An 18,047-nucleotide genomic window follows, 5' to 3' on the forward strand; every position below is an offset into this window, starting at 1 on the left:
ATGCATGAGGTCAGTAAACCATGTGATATGACATTAAATTAACTATTACATTATTTACTAGTAATTACTTTCATAAAATATTAATGATAGTGCTAGATAAAAAGTAAAGCTCTTATCAAAAATAGTTTCATAAAATATTAATGACAGTGCTTAAAAAGTAAACTCTTATTAAATAATATGATTAACATTATGTAAAATGTCATATCAAATAATATTGAAATACAATTATTCTAGTAGTTATTATTTTCATTTTCCAAATGCAAACTTGAGAGCTATGTACTACTCTTGGTATTGACATGTACATTTAGGGTGTGTTTGATTGGGGGGATTAAGAGGGGGGACTATCCACTATTTGGATTGTAATCCAAATAGTGCTCCTTATCCGTCGTTTGATTTTTTTTTAGTCCGGCGGACTCCATGTCCGGCCGGACTCCATGTCCCCCATATGGGGGACTATCCTGTCCTGGGGGGGGTGGGACAGAAAGTGGGGGACTAATCACTGTTTGGATTATATGCGAAAATGACCATTTTGACCCTCTACTATTTAATTATATATTATATTTAATAAAATTCAATAAAATTTAAATGTCTCAATTTAAAAATAAAATAATTTTATTTAACTTTTTATTAATGTTTTATTTATTTAATTTTTTAAAATAATTTTTTATAGATATTTTATTGATGTTTTATTTTAAAATTTTGTTTATGTTTTATTTAATTTCATTGTTTAAATTTAATAGATGTTTTAATAGATGTTTTATTTAAACAATTAAATGTTTAATTTCAACAATAAATAATTTCATTTATTTAAATTATGTTTTATTGTTGAAATTAATTTAAATAAAACATATCCAATGAAATTAAATAAAACATAAACAAAACATAATTTATCTATAAACATTTAAATAAATGAATGAAATATCCAATCCGACCAAATAAAACATAATTTAAAACATAATCTGTACATCAAAACATAATTCAACATAATTTAAATAAATGAAATTATTTATTGTTGAAATTAAACATTTAATTGTTTAAATAAAACAATTATTTAAAATTATGTTTAAATAAATGAAATTATTCAACATTGAAATTATGTTTTATTTCAAACAATCCGACCAAATAAAACATAATTTGGATATGTATCCTGTACATATGTTTTATTTCAATGTTAAATAATTTCATTTATTTAAATTATGTTTTATTTCAATGTTAATTTCAAATTTTTATTTAAATAAAACATAATTTAAAACATAATTCAACATAATCTGTACATCAAAATAATTTCAATGTTAATTGTTTAAATAAAAATTTAAACATTTAACCATTAGTATGTTTAATTTCAACAATAAATTTTTATTTGTTTAAATAAAAATAATCTATGCCAGTCAAATGTTTTGGATAATATTAGTATGTTTAAATATCTTTAAACAAAATTTAACCATTAGTATGTTTTATGTTTACTAAAAATAATTAAAATATTAAAGATATGTTTAATATTGCTATTACATAGTAAACAATTGAAAAAGGGTAAAATAGTCTTTTGTTCATTTATCCTATCCAGTCCGTCCAACCAAACGTTGGATTCACTGAAAATAGTCCTATCCAGACATCTAATCCCATGAAAAAACAAACACAGGATACATATCCAATCCGACCAAATAGTCCGGGGGATTCACAGTCCCAGGACTCAAGTCCGATGGATTCTAATCCCCCATTTTCCAGTCCGTCCAATCAAACACACCCTTAGTGCTTTATTTGTTTTTTTTATTAATTCAAATAATGTGACATCACTTTTATGTTGATTTTAAAGTGACAACATGATAAATATCACAATTTGACTTTAAGATTACTAAATAATTGCTCAATACAAAGGGTCCTTTTGACATCATTTACAAGTTAACTATAGGCTTTTTAGATTATTAACTTAAAAACTACAATAAATTGTAAATATGTTTGGCAGAAACTTTTTAATAATTTATCAAATAAATTTTTTTAGCATGTTTGGTTCAGATAGTTTTTTTGTTGTGTAAATATCTAGAATGTCCCTATAATTATGAGCAAAGAGATGGGACTTTTTATGTCTATAAATAAGCTAATAAAAAGGTTGCAAATTTTGTTTAAGAAAATCTCTTCTTTTTTTTTTTTTTTGGTCAAATAAATTAAAAAAGATATAATTTAAAATTACAGCTGAACACTATTAATTAGTTTCTTTTTATAAATAAATTAAATAAATTTACTTATAAGTGCTACCAAGTGGTATCCAACTACACAACCATATGGTATGGATACTCTCACATCAATTATAGTTTATTTTAATTTAAAAATCTGTATCAGATTGTTTGGTACATATTTTGTTTGTAACTTATTAAACACAAATAGCTTAAATAAACTACAAAAGTTAAAAATTGAAGAAAATATATTTTTAATTTTTAATTATTAATTTTTAACTTTAAATAATCCCTTGTCACCTTAATTGCCTTGACACTATTTGAACCACCTCCAAGTCTGAATTTAGGACTTTTTTCAAAAGAAGATTGTCCGAGTACTCTCTAATGACTTGACTTGGTCGGTGTAATTTAGATATATATTTTTTTTATTTTAACAGTTTTTGTCAGATTATTTGATATAATTTTTATATATAACTTATTAAGCATAAATAATTTAAATAAATTTAAAAATTAATTATTTAAAAGCTAAAAGAGGAATATTTTTAACTTATACTTTTTTATTATAAATTTTACTTTTTTATTATAAATTTTAATTTATAATAAGTTGTACCAAACAAATCTAATATTTAAATGGTAAATTTGTAGGGGGGGGGGGAGAAGAAAAGAAATTGTACAAAATAGAAGTTAAAATTTTCTCTTATTTTTAAAATTTTCCTCATTTGTCATCTCTTCACGATTTCTTCGAAAATTCAAGATTTAAATGAACATATTTAATTTCATTTTAACGCATCACAAGTACTATAAAATCTTGTACTTAAAAAATATTTATACATATCAATGTTGAGAGAAATTAACAAGTGCATTTAAAAAAATTTATAAAATGGAGAAAAAAAAACTTGCCAAACAACACAATTTTTCAACAGTGGACCTCTTATGCATATGTCCAACTCAAGTTGGATATTTGTCTATTCCCATTTATAAAAGAATAATAATAAGATTAATGCTTCGGACCCCAGTGAGGTGGCAGGTGCTGATTGGGTAAAAAAAAAAATTGTTTTATTTTTTTTTTTTTTTTTGAGTTTCGGCCAGTGGGGGTGCGACACCTCACTGGGGGTGCGACCCCCACTGGGGTCTGTAGCGGTGCTCTAATAATAATTGCAACAAATATGTTAGAAACATATATAAAATCTGATGTGTCAATATCTTTAATTATAATATTAGAGCATCTCCAACCCATCCTCCATATCTTCAAATATGGAGGATCCTCTCCCAAAAATAACTCCAACCCATCCTCTATATCCTCCTCCATTTGGGAGGAGGATGAATTGATCCTCCAAATATAGAGAGAGGATGAAAAAATAGAGGAGACTCAAACAGTATTCACTCTATATTTCTTAATTATATTCGAAATAACTTTTAATGTGTAAATTTAATTTTTATAAAATTGACATCAATAAAAAGTATGAAATCATGCCTTTAAAATGAGTATACTATTAAATATGTTTTACAAAAATTTTAAAATTAAATATTTATTAATGAACAAAAATTACTTTTTGATTGGAGTTTGAATGAAGGAAATAAAGGTTTGTGGTTGGAGTTTGAATGAACAGTGACCTCCTCTATATTTACTTTTTGAATAAAAAATATTATTTCTACCTCCTTGAAAAAAGGATGTGGTTGGAGATGTTCTTAGAGAATTTCTTGATGGGTGATGGACCACAACAGCAACACCATGTACCAGAGACCTCAGACGTGTAATCTTTTAAAAACAAGTGGCAAACCATAACGTTGTAAGATTTTAAAACATCCCACGTATGCTGAGGATGGCATTACCTAACCATGGTTTTGATTTTTTTAAATTAAAATTTATAAAAAAAATAAAATAGGTTAAAATAATTAATAAGATAAAATATCATATCAAACTCATAATCATTTCATTTTTTTTCTCACAAAATATTACGGCTAACTATAAAAAAATCTAATCATATTTTCAAACATAAAAATTTTAACCTGTTAAAATAACTAAAAATTAAAATAATCTATTAAAATAGTCAGTTTCCAAATGAGATTACAAATATTTGCTTGACTTTGAATATATATATATATATATATATATTTAAATGTCCTACATTAGTCTTAAGAGCAGCTGTCTTTTTTTTTTGGTTTGCACTGTCTTTAAAAAATACAAAATGTTAAAATATTTATAATTTTAATGCGTTTGAAATTAATTTTTATAATGAATTTAATCTTTTGACTTTTTCAAAAAAAAATTAGTTAACGCAATTAAAAAGCTGTTAAAAAAAGCTTCTTATTTGTGAGTGAAAAAAGTTAATGTGACATATAATTGTTCTTTTTTTTTCCCTAAAAGCTGATCTTTTTATTTTTTTTAAAACATCCCCAATATACTTTTCACATATTACAAAATATTTTTATATACTTTTATAATTTTCTTTTTAATAAGACTAAAATAACCAAAATTAATATAAATAATGTGAAAAAATAAAAATAAAATTAAAAAAATGTACAATATACATTTCAGTATAAAAAATGACAATATCATTTTTTTTATTTAACTAACAAATTAATAATGAAAAATAAGTTAAATGTTATATGAATTAGAATTTCAAAGGAATTAATCTAATTATGTCAAGTTTGTGAAACTTAATGTCTTTTTTTCTAAATTTTGGCCCAGTTTGAGAATAGATTATTCAGTTGTCGTTTGGTAAAAACTTTTTTAGTTAACTTTTTGGAGTTGAGACTTTTTAAATTTGGAAATGTTTGTTTGGATTGACTTTTTTGACTTTTGTGAAAAAAAATATAAAATGATTATGATTTGGATGTGACATTTTGTCTTTTAGTAGCTAATTTAGTCCCAATCCAACCCAACCCAACCCACAGAGCCAAAAGAAGCCTAGTTAGTAGTTTTTTTGACTTTTTGACTATTTTAACTTGGCTAAACAAGCTGTGTTTGGAATGGTAATTGAATTTTTTTTTTCTTTTTTTGTAGTTAATTTGATGGTTGTGAGATAAAAAGATAAATGATTATGAAATGTGACATTTTCTCTTATTGACTATTTTATATTTATTAACTTTTTTAGCTTAAACTTAACTTCACAAGAGATTAGTATAATTTACTCTCTTTTTTTAATATAAATTTTAGTATAATTTTTTTTATACATTTTCTAACATTTTTCCTTTTTGTAATATAAATGTCATGGGACCTATTTTTTTTGTTTTTTATTTTTTTGATCAAGAAAAGTAGAAGAGGGAACAAAAGAACTGACCAACGGCCAAACAGACGGCCAATTCAGGAAAGGGTTAAACACCCAATCCAGGAGAAGTTATTTAGTAGTTTGAGAGTATTGTTTCACACTATATAAATTATGACATTTGTCATATTATCTCTTCCTAAGAGATAAATAATAGCGAGACTTACTATTTTAATCAATAAAACACATATTGCAATATCATTTGGATTTACCCCGAAGCAAACTATAGGCTGTGTTTGGACAAGCTTCTGAACCCTTCCCTTGAACCCTTTGTTTCGATAGAGTGTTTGAAAATTAATTCCACCACAGTTTTTAGAACACGCCTCTGTTTCACGTTTGGCAACAGTTTGCAAGCCAAAGCTCTCACCTGTTCGTACATATGCTCAGATTCGTCTTCTCCATTTTGAAAGTTCACGTGCCAAAGAAGCGCAAAGCTGATGCTTCACGGGTGAACTGCAGCTTTGAAATTGCTTCCTTCTCTCTTTGAATGAATTGCTGACCTTTAAATCCAAAAATGCATGCGAATCGACTACTTGCCATCCATAAATTGGCATCAACGAGCTCCCACAAATCAAGTGAAGGTTAGTTTGTGCATTGTGGTCGATTCACCCTCCGTGAAACGAAACAACGATAACAAAGAGGTATAGTGTTCATAAATTTCTGAACAGAAATATATATGGGTTCTATAACTGATTGATTCTATGCTTACTTTCGAAATGTGTTTGTTGTAGGTCAAAGTTGTGAAGCCTTTTCTCAAATTAGAGGGCGTCCGAAGCAACGCAAATCAATCAGTTGTACCCACTCCGTCACCGGTGACAATTATTCAACTCCTGCTCCTGTGGCATGTATGTCTTTTAGTCGATCTGTTGTGGAATAGCTGAGAAGTGTAATGGGTTAGCTCTGATCTAGAGAGAAATTGGTTGAGCCGGTCATCCACCAAGACATCTGGCAGGTCATCCACCCGAACTTCCAGCCAGTTAACCACCACCTATTTTGGTTCAACTACTTCTTGTTCTGCTTTTGGTTTCTTCTTTTGCTCTTCCTATGCTTTCTTATAAAATGTTTAAATTTTGATTTTTCAGCAATCTTGAAATTTTGTTGTGATTAATCTTCATTTATCATATTTAAATTTTTATTTCCCAGCACAGTTTTGTTGTGATTAATTTTTATTTACCATATTTCATATGATTTTCTTGCCTTTTTAGTGGTGGATGAGGTTCAATGGAAACAAGTTTGTTAGAAGTTATAGAGAAGTTGCAGAAGGTGTTCTATTTTTCAATTTCTTACCTAGGCTTAGTTTAATATAAATTCTGTGTTAGATGGATACCAAGAATTCAGATAATAATCAAGATACAAAAATGTGGAGCTCCAGAATTGAGTTACAGCTTATTAACATGTTGAGAGACGAGGTGCAAAAAAACCAAACAAAAGACCATAGTACCGTCTGGACGCTGAGGCATTGGACCCATTTTGCAACGGAATTGCAAAATACGTACGGGTTTCAATACACACCAAAACAGGTCAGACAAAAATATCAGCGACTCAAAGTTAATTACTTAACTTTCAAGCGGCTTCAAGCACAGACTAGTCTTGGATCGGATCCAATTGTAGGCATGGTTATTGCACCTGATGAATTTTGGGATAAATTATCATATTAACCTATTCCCTATTACTTACATTTATTTGTAAAATGTTGTCACACATACCATACGCTTATGTTCATATTTTCTAATTGAAGGTAGGCATCAAAAAATGTAAAGAAATTCAAGACTAAATGATTTGAGTATTTTCACAAAATGGCTGACATTGTTGAACATTGTTGTGCGACAGAGGCCTTGCCTCATGCATCCACACAAGGGGTCCTTGACTCCGATGAAGAGGATGATATACTTAACAAATTTTGGTCGCCTGGAACTAGAGGTAGCAATGCAGCTGATGTCATTCCTGTTGATTTTTGTGGAGATGAGTACATGGAAACAGGTAAGGGCAAAAGTAAGAGGATGGGCCATAGCCAGAGTGACAGTGGTCATTCCAAAAAGTCACGGTCAAGTGGCTTTGATGATATTTGCGCAGCTTTCACTGCCTATGTATTGGCAAAGATGGAACAGTCCCGTACACGATCAATAGACACGGAGGCTATAAGCGCAAGTGGTGATGACTATTCCCTTGACGTATGTCAAGATGCCCTGCTTCAATTGGGAGACATACCACCAAAGAAGTATGTTAAGGCATTGACACTATTCAAAGATAAGGATTGGCAGAGGTTTTTTATGCGCACTCCTGGTCATATGCATCCTAGTTTTGTAGTGGTATGGAAGGTTTCGGCTGCTGCTGTGAGGAAATGGTTGCAAAAGGTAAGCAACAGGTTGAGCCTTGCTGAAAGGTGTGAGAAGTGGGGCTGGTTGATTGGTTGGAAAACCCCCCGGTCGACCGGCTCTATGATGGACTTGGCTGCTGCTGCTGTTGTGAAGCTCTGAACTTGATCAAAGCTCTTCCTCTCTTCTTGTTTTACACGAATATGAGTTGTAAAGATATTGATTGAAAATTTGAAATTAATTGTAGAAGGTGTTGGACTGAACTTGTTGTGAAGCTCTGAACAAAAATGAAAGCTCTTTCTCTCTTCTTGTTTTACACGGTCAAGATTTGTAAATACATAGACTGAATTTCTGAAATTTATTAAGATAGGTGGTGGACTGAATTTGTGAAAGTAATTGAGGTAGCTGGTGGAGGAGTTGGTTGTATGTTTCAGGTTAGTGGTGGTTATATTGACACTATTCGATGATGAAGATAAATGAAGATGGTAAAGAAGTTGCTAGTTGTATTGAAGTAATGAAGTTGTTGGGTGTTTGGAAGTCAAGCTATGAGGTTATTGTAGCCTCAGTCAAACAACGTTCCAAAAAGCTTTATTGTAGAATCATTTTTTGTTTTTTTTTTTCTTTTATCAGAAATTGAGGCGCTGAGGTTTGGCAGGAGGGGCCATGGCTGTGCAGGACAAGTTTGCAGGTACATAGGGTTTGGTTAAGAGTGTTCACGGGTTTGGTTTAGTCATCAGGAGTGAGGCACAAAAATATAAATGATGAAGGCATATAGGGTTCACGGTTTCCCGTGAAGGTACATAGGTTCACGGTTTCTCACGAAATTAATGAAATTTAGCAAATGAAAAAATTCTAATAATATTGAATTATGTGTGGTAAATTGTGTAGATACTAATGAAATAATATTCTAATTTTTGTTTGACTCCCAATAAATATAATACTGATAAATTTTATGGCCATTTATTTGAAAAAAACAATATAATAACTAGCAAATGATTTGTGACAGTAATTATTAAAAAATATAAAAGTATTTTAACTTGAAAATATTGAAAAAAACGCAATTCGAATCAAATATACAATCATAAGTTCGGTATGATCAACAATTGAATATTTATTGTGACTTTTAAATTATTTTGTTTATAATATTTTGAATAAAAAATAATTTAATTGAAAATTTTTGTTAATAATTAATTTTTTGAATTGAATTTGAAAAAGAGTTTGGTTATTACTGTTATTTTTTGCTAATCATTAATTTTTTCAATTGAATTTTAAAAAGAGTTTGGTTAAGAGTGTTATTTTTTGTTAATAATTAACTTTTTGAATTGAATTTTAAAAAGAGTTTAGTTATGATTGTTGATCAGAAATTTTAATAGAGTTTTGAGTTGTGTGTTTGATTATGAGTTATAACTTTTTGAATTAAATTTTGAAAATTCTTTTTAAAATTCATGACCAAATAAATTTTCTTATTTCACATGTCATATCAAACTTTCAAAACTCAATTCAATACTCAATTCAACACTCTTTTCAAAATTCATAATCAAATAAATTTTTTACACTTAAATCATAATTTTAAAACTCATAGAATTAAAATACAACTCTATTATCAAATCATATTTTTAAAACTCTATCAAAGACCAGTACAATTTCTCCCCAATCCAAGGGAGGCAACCATTTTTGCATGGCTTTAGCAGTCCAATGACCTACTTGAAGTGACACTCTTCCACTCATTTTTTAACACGGCTCCTTTGAGAATTTGGATTAAACTAAGTGCATTTTATTACATAAATATATTTATTTAGGTCATATTAATTAATATTTTATCTCTATTTTTTTACATATATTTTTATAAAAAGTAAAAATATATATTTATTTATAACATTCTAAACTAAAAATTTAAAAATTCATTTTTTGATTTCTAATTTATTTTTACTCATATCATTTTTTTATTTTTTTATATATTTTAAAACAAAAAATCAACTTTCAACAGCTTATCAGAACAACCCATAATTAGTTCAAAGTCACCCTGGGGTTTCTTTCAATATGTTCGAATAATCCTAAAATACTTGTTTTACTTAATAAAACAATACCATAAACAATAACCCAATGTTTTGTAATTATTACAAACAATTGACTTCTCTACTATGGAAAGGAATTTAATTCCATTATGAGTATTATTTTAATAATTTGAATAATTTATTTTATAAATTTTTTATGTATATTATTCATGAAAAAAAATAAGATTAATTTGATAAGTATAATATTTTTATTTTATGTGTTTGTTTCCAAAAAAATAGATAGTTTTTTTTTTTTTTTCAAAAATACACTTGTCGGCTAATTATTTTAGAGAACAAATGCAATAAAATAAAAAAACTACAATTATGTTATTGACTTAATTTTTTTCACGAATTATATACACAAAGGGCCCTGCAAAATAAAAAATTTACATAATTGAAATGGAACCTATAATGGGTTCTCTCAAATTTAAATTTGAATTTAAGACAAACCAAACCCTTTCTTTTTTCTGCATTTTATTTTTTTGTATGTCTTTTATTTTCTCTATCATAATTATCTTTTATATGAATGATGCTCTTTTCTATGCCCCCAAAAAAATGTGTTACTTCACAAGTTTCTAGAATGAAAGGAGCAAAAGGAAATTTTAATAAAAATTAAAAAGTAAGTGTAATTTATTTATAAAAAAAATTAAAAATTAAAAACTATTTCGTCTCCAGTTTCGCAATGTTTTTCGTTGTCAAAAGAGTTTCTGCATTTTTTATTTATTTATCAATGCTTGATACTTGTTGGTGCTGTTGGAGTTTTGGATGACATTTGGAATTTCAGCTACTATTCTTTTTATGACTTGGAAGTATTCTGGGTTTATTAAAATAACAAAAAAACAAAAATAAAAAAATATAGGAGTTGGAATTATTCTTAGCAATCTTGTTTTTCCTTTGATTGTGTTGGTCAGTTTATTAATGATTTGTGGCTATTTCACATATGAGAGAGAGATTTTTTTATTATTTTTTTCTCTCATGATGTTTGAGTAGTGATCAAACCCATTTGTTTTTAGTAGAAGAGTTGTCATGATTTTTATTTTTATAAGAATTTGTGTTAGTAATATATTTGGTACAGGTTTTAATTAAATGATTTATTTGAGGATGAATTACACTTTCTCTTTTAAATTTCAACATTTTTTATTTTGGTTCTTAATTTTTTTTTTTTCCACTTTGGTTCTTAATATTTGTATTTTTTTTTTCTAAGAGCTAACATTTGTTCAATTTTGGACAGAAAATACACATTAGTAGTCACGTGACATAATAAAATATTATTATACAAATTTAGATAAATTACTTTTTTTCCCCTTAAAATATAATAAAAATTCACTTGTTAAATAATACTATTAATAACATTATACAAAACATCACTGGGAAAAAACAACCCACCGAGCCAAACAAAGCCTAGTTAGTAGTTTTTTTTTTGACCTTTTTACCACTTTAGTTTGGCTAAACAAGCTGTGCTTGGGATGATAATTTATTTTTTTCTTTTTTATAATATATTTGATAGTTGTGAGAGAAAAAAAAAATGATTATAATTTAGATGTGACATTTTATCATATTAGCTATTTAAACTTATTTTATATTTATTAACATTTTTAGCTTAAACTTAACTTCTCAAGAGATTAGTATAATTTACTTTTTTTTAATATATATTTTAGTATAATTTTTTTATACATTTTCTAACATTTTTCTTTTTGGTAATATAAATGTCATGGACCTAATTTTTTTTTTTTTTTATCAAGAAAATTAGAAGAGGGAACAAAGAATTAACCAACTACCAAACAGGCGGCCAATTCAGGAGACGGTTATTATTTAGCAGGGAGTATTGCTCCACACCATAATTATGATATTTGTCATGTTACCCCGAAGCAAACTATATAATTTCTCCCCAATCTAAAGGAAGTAATCATTTTTGCATAGCTTTTTTTTTTTGAACCAGATTTGTGCATAGCTTTAGCAGTCCAATGGCCCACTTGAAGTGACACTCTTCACTCATTTTTTTACAAGTCGTTTTTTTTTTTTTATCAAAAAAAAAAAAAAAAGAATGTTTTGAGTGTCACCACGATGTCCATAGACCCAGGTTCCAGGATAGCCGATTGTCAGCCTGATTTAACTTAATTCGTAAGAAGGAACTCACAACTGAAACACCAGCGGAACTTAACCATACACCACAAACGAGCCTAGATTTTGATCGAAGCATAGAGTGAGGTCACTGGAAGGACCAACATTTCACTCCCTCTAGGAGTCAAAAATCTAGGTCACGCCTGTGGAGAAGAATGCCTTTGAAAAGATAATTAAAAGTTTTTTTTTTTTTTTTTACTTTTAATCTATTTTTAGTTATATTTTTCTTTATTTTTTAAATTTTTTTTAAAAAAATAAAAAAAGATCAGATTTTAACAATTTCTCGAAATAACCCATAATTAGTTGGAAGACCATGACTGAAATACTTGTTTTAATTAATAAAACAATACTATAAACAATAATCCTAAATGTTTTGTAATTATTACAAACAATTGACTTCTCTACTATGGAAAGTAATTTGAGTCTATTATGAGCATCATTTTGATAATTCAAATAATTTATTTTATAAAATTTTTATGCATATTATTTATGAAAAAAAAAGATCAATTTGATAATTATAATATTTTTATTTTATGCGTTGGTTTCCAAAAAAATAGATAATTTTTTTTTCTTTCAAAAACACTCTTGTCGGCTAATTTTTTTGGGACAAATGCAATAAAATAAATGACTACAATTATCCGATCGATTTAATTTTTTTCACGAATTATATACACAAAGGGCTTGCAAATAAAAAATTTACATAATTGAAATGGAACCTATAATGGGCCTCACATGCGTGGATAATTCTCTCAAATTTAAATTTGAATTTAAAATAAACCGATCCCTTTCTGTTATTCTACATTTTATTTTTTTGTATGCTTTTATTTTCTCTCTCATATTTGTCTTTTATATGAATGATACTCTTTTCTGTGCCCAAAAGAAAAAAAGAATGTGTTACTTCACAAGTTTCTAGAATGAAAGGAGCAAAGTGAAATTTTAATAAAAATTAAAAAGTAAGTGTAATTTATTTATAAAAATTAAAAACTATTTCGTTACAAGTTTCACAATGGTTTTCGTTGTCACAAATAGTTTACTTGTTGGTGCTGTGGAGTTTTGGATGACATTGGAATTTCAGTTGCTATTATGACTCGGAAATATTCTTCGTTTATTAAAATAACCAAAATAATAAAAAAACAAAAACAAATATGTGTTGGAACTTGGAAGTATTCTTAGCAATCTTGACTTTCCTTTGATTGTGATGGTCAGGTTATTAATGATTTGTGGCTATTTCACATATGAGATAGATTTTTTTATTATTTTTTTCTCTCATGATGTTTGAGTAGTGATCAAACCCATATGTTCTTAGTAGAAGAGTTGTCTTGATTTTTATTTTTATAAGAATTTGTGTTAGTAATATATTTGGTACAGGCTCTAATTCAATAATTTATTTGAGGATAAATTACACTTTCTCTTTTAAATTTCAGCATTTTTAATTTTGGTTCTTAATTTTTTTTTGACCACTTTGGTTCTTAATATTTGTATATTTTTTTGAATTAATTACTTAAAAGTCCTATCTACATATTTAGTAGTAGCTTAGGTTCTGTCAAAAAGTTTTTGAACAAATAAGTCTCATTTACAGGTAAAAAGACGTTTTGTCCTTTAACCCAAACAAGTGTATATATAATAGAGCATTGCCGTTAAACTGGGTCAACGCTAAAACTGATAATGTTCGCAATTTCAAAACAGAGAATGATTTCAATATATAATTATCAAACTTAAAAAATTTCTCAATTTTTTTTTTCTAGTATGAATTGAGAATATTATCAGTTTTGATAAATTTCTCAATTTTTTTCATAATTAAAATTGAGAATATTATAAACTGAGAATGTTCTCAATTTCAAAATAGAGAATGATTTCAGTTTATAATTATCTAAACTAAGAAATTTCTCAAATTTTTTTCTAGTATTAACTGAGAATATTATCAATTTTTTGAGAAATTTCTCAATTTTTTTCATGATTAAATTGAGAATATTATCAATCTACTCACTATTTTCTGCATTTACCTTCTCCTCCTCCTTCTACACTTTCCAGATCTGGAAATCTCCTAATTTAGTTCTACATTTGGTTCGAGATGAGCATGATTGGGATCACAACGGTGAAAGGCAATGATGGAGACGATGAGAGGCGACAATGGAACACAAAGAGTGAAGAAATAGGGTGACTCGTCGAGCTTCACAGTAGCTTCATCTTTCGCTAATGGCCATTAAATTTCATTGTCGATGCGGGAGAGAACGGCGACGACGTTTCCACCTTGCAAGAGACGAACGATTGCCTCAAAAAGGCAATTTTTTTGGGGGTTATCTATATATATATTTTTGAGTATGCATGTCTTTTTCTTTTCCCGTTTTCCCAACAAATTTGAGATCAAAACATAGCTGTCCAAAAAAATAGCCCATTTTTATACAATTGTGAAGATTTGAAATTTAAACATAAATGAAACATGCTAAAAAAAAAATGACTCGTATATATTTTTATTTTATTTTATTGTTTTTTAGTACGAGGGAGGAGAGTGGTAGTTGAATTCATAACCACCTAGTAAGGTAGATGGATTCTGACTACTAGTGTTTTTTTTTATTTATGAAAAGTTTAAGGGTCCTCCTCACAAGACGCAGTCTAGATTATTTTTGAGTAAAGGTTGTAAACAAGTGGAGCCGAATTCACATACGTTGCTAATGTTTGGAGCAAGCATTGCGACAAGCAACAGCATACCTTGCGAGAAACAGAGGCACATCACAAAACCAAATTTCAAAGTAAATATTAGGGATAACATAATACTACATAATAATGTTATTAATTAATGAGAAATTTCATATATTGATAGTAGAGACAATATGGTTGGATTAGTGAGAGATAGAAAAGAATAGCAGTAATACTACACAACAGTATTACTAACTAATGAGAAATTTTATACAGTGATAACCAACAATGCTATAGAGCTCTAAAAGTAGAGCTCTAAAAAGAGCTCTACTGAGCTGGCATGTCCCAAAAAAAAAAAAAAAAAAAAAAAAAAATTTCAAGTTAAAACATCACATCAAGTTGGACCCCACACAACTCCATGTCATTAGTGCATGGTTTAGAGCTCATTTTCTAGAGCTCTCAAGCATTTTTCTTTGTGCAAATATTTTGATTGCGTTTAGGGATTTGTCATTTTCTCATTCAAATTAGATTATTGAACCAAAAATTATTACAGAGGATTTTAATCCGTTTTTTTTATATATATATATTCTTTCAACCTCTTTTTTTAGGATGACCATCTTATTTGATGTTTTGTTTATTACATGATGTGAATGTCATTTAAATATAAACAAGTGTGAATAAGGTGTTGACTAAAATATGATAGGAGAAGTTGATAATTTTAGTGGAAATTACAAATCAGGAGACAAAAAAAAAATTGTAAAATTATGAAAAAGTTTATTACTATAATAATTAAAGTGGGTAAGTTTTACCACTGAAATGCAATTTTTTTTTTTTTTTTTTTTTATAACTGAAATGCAATTTGTCCATAATTCTAATATTATTTATGTGTTTTAAGTTTAATGAAAGAGATGCCTTGCCTGCATGTCAACTTCACAGTCTCTCGTATGACTAATGCATGATGTCAGTAAACCATGTGATATGACATTATATTAACTATTACATTATAGTAATTACTTTCATAAAATATTAATGACAGTGCTTAAAAAGTAAACTCTTATTAAGGTCAAGTTTGGCATGATTGAAAAAAGATAAAAAGTTAAAAAGTCACTATCCTATTTAAGTCACATCATCTTATTTAAGTCACATCACCTCTCTAACACATCACTTCAAATCCAACCTATATTTCATAAAAAGTCAAAAAATACACTTATTTAATCTTCCCAAACCAGGCCTAAATAATATGATTAACATTATGTAAAATGTCATATCAAATAATATTGAAATATAATTATTCTAGTAGTTATTATTTTCATTTTCCAAATGCAAACTTGAGAGCTATGTATTACTCTTGGTATTGACATATATATTTAGGGCTATTTTAAGAAGTTGGTTAAAAGTCACTTTTTTTGGTTTGTAGCAAAAGTTAAAAGTTGGCTTTTTTGTCTTTTTTTTCATTTGGGAAGTTGGCTTTTAGACAACGGTGAAATTACAATTTTACCCTCATGGGTCAAAATGTGTTACATAGGTGAAGTCGTAAATATTTTAAATAAATGGGGGTAGTTTGGTTATTTTATTATGATTTGACATCATAAACAAACATTAATAAAAAAAGTCAAAAATCACTTTTTACCAACTTCTCAAATCATTTGTCTAAAAAAGTCAAAAACTTAGTTAAAAGCCAAAAAGTCACTTTTTACCATCTTCCCAAAATAAGCCTTAGTGCTTTACATGTTTTTTTATTAATTTAAATAATGTGACGTCACTTTTATGTTCATTTTAAAGTGACAACAAGATAAATATCACAATTTGACTTTAAGATTACTAAATAATTGCTCAATACAATGGGCCCTTTTGACATCATTTACAAGCTAACTATAGTTTTTTAGATTATTAACTTAAAAACTAAAATAAATTGTAAATATGTTTGGCAGATACTTTTTAATAATTTATCAAATATTTTTTTTTTAGCATGTTTGGTTAAATAAATTATCATTTTTTTTTGTGTAAATATCTAGAATGTCCTTATAATTATGAGCAAAGAGATGGGACTTTTTATGTCTATAAATAAGCTAAAAAAAGTTGCAAATTTTGTTTAAGAAAATCTCTTCTCTTTTTTTTTGGGTCAAATAAATTAAAAAAGATATAATTTAAAATTACAACTGAACACTATTAATTAGTTTCTTTTTATAAATAAATTAAATAAATTTACTTATAAGTGCTACCAAGTGGTATCCAACTACACAACCATATGGTATGGACACTCACACATCAATTATAGTTTATTTTAATTTAAAAATTTGTATCAGATTGTTTGGTACATATTTTGCTTGTAACTTATTAAACACAAATAGCTTAAATAAACTTCAAAAGTTAAAAATTGAAGAAAATATATTTTTAATTTTTAATTATTAATTTTTAACTTTAAATAATCGCTTGTCACCTTAATTGCCTTGACACTATTTGAACCACCTCCAAGTCGGAATTTAGGACTTTTTTCAAAAGAAGATTGTCCAAGTACTCTCTAATGACTTGACTTGGTCGGTGTAATTTAGATATATATATTTTTTATTTTAAGAGTTTTTGTAAGATTATTTGATATAATTTTTATATATAACTTATTAAGCATAAATAATTTAAATAAATTTAAAAATTAATTATTTAAAAGCTAAAAGAGGAATATTTTTAACTTATACTTTTTTATTATAAATTTTAATTTATAATAAGTTGCACCAAACAAATCTAATATTTAAATGGTAAATTTGTAGGGGGGGAAGAAAAGAAATTGTACAAAATAGAAGTTAAAATTTTCTCTTATTTTTAAAATTTTCCTCATTTGTCATCTCTTCACAATTTCTTCGAAAATTCAAGATTTAAATGAACATATCTAATTTCATTTTAACGCATCACAAGTACTATAAAATTTTGTACTTAAAAAATAGTTATACATATCAATGTTGAGAGAAATTAACAAGTGTATTTAAAATTTTTGATAAAATGGAGGAAAAAAAACTTGCCAAACCACACAATTTTTCAACAGTGGATCTCTTCTTCTGCATATGTCCAACTCAAGTTGGATATTTGTCTATTCCCAATTATAAAAGAATAATAATAATTGCAACAAATATGTTAGAAACATATATAAAATTTGATGTGTCAATATCTTTAATTATAATATTAGGGACACAATTTCTTGATGGGTGATGGACCACAACAGCAACACCATGTACCAGAGACCACAGAACGTGTAATCTTTTAAAAACAAGTGCCAAACCATAACGTTGTAAGATTTTAAAACATCCCACGTATGCTGAGGATGGCATTACCTAACCATGGTTTTGATTTTTTTAAATTAAAATTTATAAAAAAAATAAAATAGGTTAAAATAATTAATAAGATAAAATATCATATCAAACTCATAATCATTTCATTTTTTTTCTCACAAAATATTACAGCTAACTATAAAAAAATCTAATCATATTT

General features: G+C 27.4%; 1 long non-coding RNA gene across 1 annotated transcript; it reads left to right on the forward strand.

Annotated features, from left to right (window-relative positions):
- The first annotated feature begins 5,353 nt into the window (after positions 1–5,353).
- Positions 5,354–6,582, forward strand: LOC145790940 (uncharacterized). Its single transcript, XR_014330374.1, has 2 exons — positions 5,354–6,081; positions 6,172–6,582. It is a non-coding gene; the product is annotated as an uncharacterized LOC145790940 (long non-coding RNA).
- Positions 6,583–18,047: the final 11,465 nt, after the last annotated feature.

Source organism: Camellia sinensis, chromosome 5 (assembly GCF_055761805.1).
Source record: "Camellia sinensis isolate YWXY chromosome 5, ASM5576180v1, whole genome shotgun sequence".
NCBI lineage: Eukaryota > Viridiplantae > Streptophyta > Magnoliopsida > Ericales > Theaceae > Camellia > Camellia sinensis.